Genomic DNA, 6,516 nt, shown 5'->3' on the forward strand with positions numbered 1-6,516 from the left:
TATCTAAACTTTCGGGAACGTATCGAGATAAACACTATTCACAAGGAAGTAACAACGTAAATAAATATGAATAAACAAATAACAAATAACACAAAAATAAAAAGTACGTTTTGTTTTTTTTGCGATTTTTTTCAAAACGAAGTAAAATCTCTAAAGGACTTTTTTTTCTTAGTCTGTCGATCCCTTACACGCTCTCGAAGTTTGGATATTTAAATTCGGGATACCTGTATAAGCATGTCTTGATATCAATATATATCTAGTTAAGTTCCCAAATATTTTTATCGCCACCACTTGTACAAATTTTATACCTTTTATATATTTCTTTTTTACATTTGTGTACATATATTCTAATTTAAGAAGTAAATAAAATTTAAAAAAATGAAAGCTTAAACGAGAGAAACGATTAATCTGGAGTGTTTGTTCATCCGTTCGCTTAACGGCATTGTCCTCCTGCTATTCCTGCTATTTCTCGTAACAACAGTTAACGTAACACTGTGACACAATGAACGAGACTTGTCTACGGCACAGATATTGTTCAGCTTTTATCCTCCAGAAATATGTGTGAACATAACTTACATGAAGAGGTATCATGTACAGGGAGTACGGATATCCACGGATTATTTATCGCTGTCGCCCACCCCGACGTAATACAAGAAAGTAGAATGAACAGGGTCGTATCGTAACAGCACAATTGTGCAGCTTGCGTAAGTGCGTCACGGCGCGGCCGAGTGGTTGAATGTGTTTGTGCGCCGATTGCATGGACGTCGCCATTAGAAGGCGCAACTCCGGCGGAGCTCGGACGACGTAACTCGCAATCCCAAATAACTTCCGAAGGGGAACTTGTTCGATTCCCAATGCAGCCGCGGGGCGACTTACGTAATAATAACCATTCTCCCGGGATTATCAATTTTAATTAAAACGAATTTTCGTCCATCTCCGCCTCCTCCTTCTCCTCCTCCTCCTCCTCCTTCTCCTCCTTCTCTCGCGGTAGCCGCTTCCGGTCCAGCGTTCGCGACCAATTACGGCGAATTAAAACTAATTCGAAATAATCTTCAAAACTTTTCGCCGCCCCACGGTTCAGTGGCCTCTCCATCGGTCTTATCGCCCATCATTCGCACGTTCTCCGCGAAATGAACTCGACCGTAAATCCCCGTCATTCGCGGCCACGTCCCAATTTATATATGTATATCCCGACTCATCGCCGGGAATATAAATAACTTTAATCATCATTGCATCTGCACGTACTTGCATGTCCATTAAACAGCATCGGCGAATGAATACTTGCGTGTCCGCGATACCGCGGGCCGCGACACATTTATGTCGCGGAATTTAAATTCACGCCGGACACCTCGCGCACGTATCCGTTCCCGAATAAACTAATTACACACCCGCGCGCCTCCGCCTCCCGATCGAATTACCCGTGATGCGTCAAACTGGTAAATTTCCGCGCGATAAACGCTCTTCCGTCGTAGGTAAATCGCGTCAAAACGCGCCGAGCAAAAATATAGTCGGTTACGCTATACACCTTTGGCGGCGCGCAAACGACGCCTTTCGCGCGGGGTCTTGTTTACGCCGCAATAAACCTGAAAGGTCTCTGGTGAGACGCGGGAAGATGGATGGTGTGTGTTTCAGCACGGGGGTGGCGGACTCCGCGCGACCAACTCCCTTTCCCCCTCCTCCCGCGTGGCCGCGCTAAAATGCACCTGATTGTGGACCGGGTGGAAAAAAAAACGTCTCGTCGGAAAAAGGGAAGAGGGCGGCTAATCACGAGGAAAAGTTCACGGGGCCGCGCGCGCGCGGCCAATTTCCTCTTTCATTCCGCATCCGGCCGACGCGCCCGATGATATTCCCCATTCGTGCGGCGGGAAACGGTCGCGGGGGAGGGTAAGGGTAAATCAACGGCAGAGCGATCTCATTTCGGATTCATAGGTGCACGATCGCGCGAATGAATAGCGGCTAATTAATACACCCATCGGCGCTCGGCATCTGTTTAACATCTTAATTACGATCCATTCGGGGGAACGTTCGCCAAGTTATCGCCGCGCGATAACCGTGCCGATCGTCAATTCATCGTAAAATCGATCCCTCGGGTCGGTTTTTCATTCGTCGTATTCGCGCGGTTTCGAACATCGACATCATCTGACACTGCCATATTCTCTCGCGAAGAAAAGAAAGGGCGAAAGTAGAAGAAAACAACGTACATCAGTTGCACGAGTTTGGCGTCGTGACGCGTATTCTGTACGTATCACGAAATCGTCGCGCAACACAAAAAGTACAACGCTCTCTTGTAATATTCCTTTATCCTGAGACGTCTCAATAGACTCCGGCGCGAATACGTGACCGGGGGACGGCTACTGCCGCGACTTACGTAATATCCATTAATCCCACTGAGAGAAAGAGAGAGAAAAAGGAATCGCGATTGCACGTGTTAACGAACTCAGACCTTTCGCCGCGTATAAATATAAATGACGATACGTCCGCTTAGGTCTGTGTCATATCTGTTTCGGTATCGGCGCCGCGCCGCGGTGCCTTCCTGTCGAGATCATTACGATTATATAAATAGCGTCTATTCGAGATAGATCCATATTAATACGCAATGAGCGACTGTCGACATTTTTCCAACGTTGCCGATGTACGAACATTTCGGCGCGTGTCGCCGACCGTCGACGCCTCGTTGTCGACACAAATGTCGAGACTCGAGAAATTCGCGCAAGTACCGTTACTCTCTCTCTCCCTCAGCGCGCTCTCTCCGCTTCCACTCGCCACCTTTCCCTCGTCACGGCTTCCACGCCACCCTCGTGGAATCCTCGCGCACCCTCGTTCGCCTGCTTTCCGCACTAGGGGAACGGAAAGCGGGCGAGGGGCGACGGGGCGGCCCCGTTAACGCTGCGTTGACCGAGCCGAGCGAGCGTCGTTATACCTCTTTCGAATCATCGAGCGATGCACGAGCGTCGTCGTGGCGCGGAATATACCCTCTAAATAACGTAGCAGGCATATCCCGCTGTTGTATCGCTCGCCAGGGGATATATAAGCCAACCCCTTCTCCAATCACGCCGGTAATAGAGACAGAGAAAATAAGACAGGCGAAATTTCGATTTCACGTTACTGTTTGCAACTTTATTAAATCCAGACCGCGTTCTTCGCGAAAACATCACCGGAATCCATATATCGGCAGCGAAAATATCGGCGATGGAAAAGCCATTGCTGTTACATCCCGTAGCTGGATTCTATACAAATTCTTTCAAAGATGTAATAAATATAGTGGATCTGACAACTTTGGCTCTAACTTTACTGCGAGTTTTGCGCTTACTTTTGCATTCTGCATCCGTATTGTAGAATTAGAAATACATTTCTGATATATTTGTATATTCGAGACTTGGAATGAAAAATCGCCAGTATTACAAGGATGTGCGATCGCCACAGTATTACACTGATATGTCACGCTTTTAGTCTTTTTTTACAAGGTCTACAAGTTACAGTTGTATGAAAAGTAACATATACAGCTCTTGTTATACAACTGAGAACTTATATATTATACATAAGAGGGATTGTTAGCACATATGCGTTTACGTGGATACGCGTCTATTGTTGTTTCACTTACGCGATATGCCAATACTATTCGCAACTAGCGTTTCCATTGCAACGTGATATCCGAGTTATTTCTCGATACGACGATCGCCGAGAAACACAATACGTTAATATATGTACCGAGGCCGATCTGATTAAAAATCCACGGCCAGCGCTCATAACTCTCGGCCATATGCCGCCCGTCGACGGCGGGGCTCCAGAACGCCTTTTTAAATTATGGAGCACGGGGAATGTCGTACGTTATACGATTGCGTGCCCCGCCGCAACAAGCGGACCGTTCCCGGCAGGGTTGTTTGCGAACCCTTTGCCTTACTTGCGCCTCACCACTGCCCGGCTCTATTCGCGCGGGCGGGCGGACGGTTGTAACCGCCGCCCAGGTCCGGGGAACGATACCCAGCAGGCTAATTTTCAGGATAAGCCGCGGTAATGCCACGTACAATCGTATCACGCAGCCGGCGCGCGACGGCGCGGCGCGAGGGTGAATTCGGAATCCGGGCCGCGCGACGCGTCCGGCCGGCCGATGTGACTTGGATCAATGCTACCTCCTTCATTAGGACGCCATTCCGGCTCGGCGTTTGACAGAAATATTAATGACGATGAAATTACAGGGTTCGGTTATAATTACGCCGAAACACGACGGATGGCTCGTACGGCACGCGCAAGTAGATCGCGGATTAACTAGCGGAGCGAGCTCGTGGTCCGTCAAGCTTCACCGAGGCCTCGTCGTTCCGTCCGGCCGCACTTTCGCTTCATATCATTTTCTCCCCCTGTGGGCAGCAGGGGTGCCTCGCTTGTCCACGATGCGAAAATAATGTCGCGATTGCGCTCTCTCGGTACGAAGTCGAAAAACGCGACAATCCAAGGTTGCGCGTGGCGTAATGAAAAATCGATAGCCGCTAGACACGAACGGCAAATCACAACGAGGAGAGACGAAGTGAATAGAGGACGAGACAGAGAGAGGCAGAAAGAAAAAAGATGTACAACGTCTCTCGCTGACCGTTACTGCTTCTCTTGTTAATAATAAATTTCACCGACAAATGTGAGAATAATCTCTTTATTATGAAAATTTGATGAGAAGGTCAAATCGCAGAATTATAGAACACGAAAAATTAATGGCGTTTTGACAAACGAAATAAAATATGAAATCCCGCGTCTAGTTAATGCCGAGTGGATAATAAAGGAGATTTGACCGATAGAAATTCGCGATAATGGTCTCGCGCTTGCGAAATATGGCACGAAATATTTATAAAGGAGAAATCGATCTGTACTTTAATTTTTCGGCATTAATGGCGGTAGCGACGAAACGCCGCCGTGTCAGAATGGAGAGATGGGGGGTAATTTCTTTCTTTCTTTCTTTTTTCTCGCATCACTTTTATCGTCTCACCGCGATTGCTCCGTCGGATAGCGCGATAATGTGGTGCCCTAAATCAAACTGTGTGTGCACCGCGGACTACCTCATCGCGCACGAAATTCCACAAGGACGGATCGTTTCTTATCGTTTCGCCGCTAATCGTGCCTTATCGTTGTGCAAACAAGCGATTCCTCGTGTGCTGGCGTATACAAATAGCGGCGTTATCAAATAGATCCAGCTTTTCCGGTCGAATGACTCCTTTTATTTCGATTATCCGACGACGTGGGAGGACTTGTCGACGCGCGGTGACGCGCGCGAGGCGATCATTCACTCACTCTTTAAATTTTGATGGGTCAGTTAATTAATCGTATGCCGCGCTACGGAAAAGAGAAGCTCGAAAAGAGAAATCCCCTCACGGCGCTCCAAAGTGCGCGCCGGCGTTCGCAAATGCACCGTTCGGGCCAACGATTTTTACATCCGGGTGGATTTGCGCTCGCACCGCGCGACAACGTACGGCACCGAGGGGTTTCCGTAAGCCGCTAGATCTTGATAAACACAGGGCGGTTGTCGAGAGGTACGTACGGGGCAGAAGATAAGGCGTCGGGAGTTAAAGTAGCGAGCGGAGTAAGTAAGAGCGGGCGACCGCAAGCGCGCGCCACGCCGCACGCCTCTCTATCGTTCTGCAAACAGCAGAGAACCGCCTTGCCGGGGAATCATTTGTCAGGGCAGAAGCTACTCGACGCTCCGATAATTTTTTTTATTATGCAAGTAGGCCGCAATAAATCCTTATCTAACCGCATTTCCCGCCGCACGTCACACGAATTATACCCGCCGGCGCGTTGCGCAAGGAAAAGAAGCGCGACCGGATTATAGCAATTCGCCGTGTCGGCGTCGCGATAATTATACGGAGGAGGAAAACTGGAGGATCTCTCGTGTCTACGTCTCTGCAGTCGATATGATAATAATGATACTCGCGGCGACGATTGACACACACGCGTCACCGCATTCAACGCGGTCGCGCCAGAAAGACGCCGAACGATCTTTCGCGCAAATACGCCGAAATCCGTGGCAAGAGAACCGGCCACGCGTATCCGCGCGGCATCGAGCGATACCGGCGCGATATCCGATGCGCAAGGTCAAGGCCTCCGAGACCCGCGGCGAGCGACGCGTCTCTCCGGTTTAAGATCGGCGTCAGTCAGGGCTTCGCGCGGCCGTCGCCGAGACGTCGGGACGCCACCGGGTATATAGCGACGCCCCCGCGAAAGTGGAACTTTTCGCGCGTCGACTACACGGCTATACGCGCTACGAGCGGGTGAGCTGCAGGCACTCGCTCCGATGCGGAGAAACACCACCGCGGCGAGAACGTGCTTCGTCGCTACCCTCGCGAGCTACCCTCCCCGCTCAACGACGCGCGAGAACGATGCTGTAACGCGGAAAACGTCCCCTTGGGAATAGCAACGCGATCCGCAAGGCCCGACCGTAAATGAGCCGCGTAATAAAGCCGCGTTGAACGAGAGTATATTTTTGGCGGGAGAACTTCCGCAGGGAAACGGTGCATCGGCGTAACGAAAACAGCA

This window comes from Wasmannia auropunctata, unplaced genomic scaffold, assembly GCF_000956235.1.
Source record: "Wasmannia auropunctata unplaced genomic scaffold, wasmannia.A_1.0 LD336083.1, whole genome shotgun sequence".
NCBI lineage: Eukaryota > Metazoa > Arthropoda > Insecta > Hymenoptera > Formicidae > Wasmannia > Wasmannia auropunctata.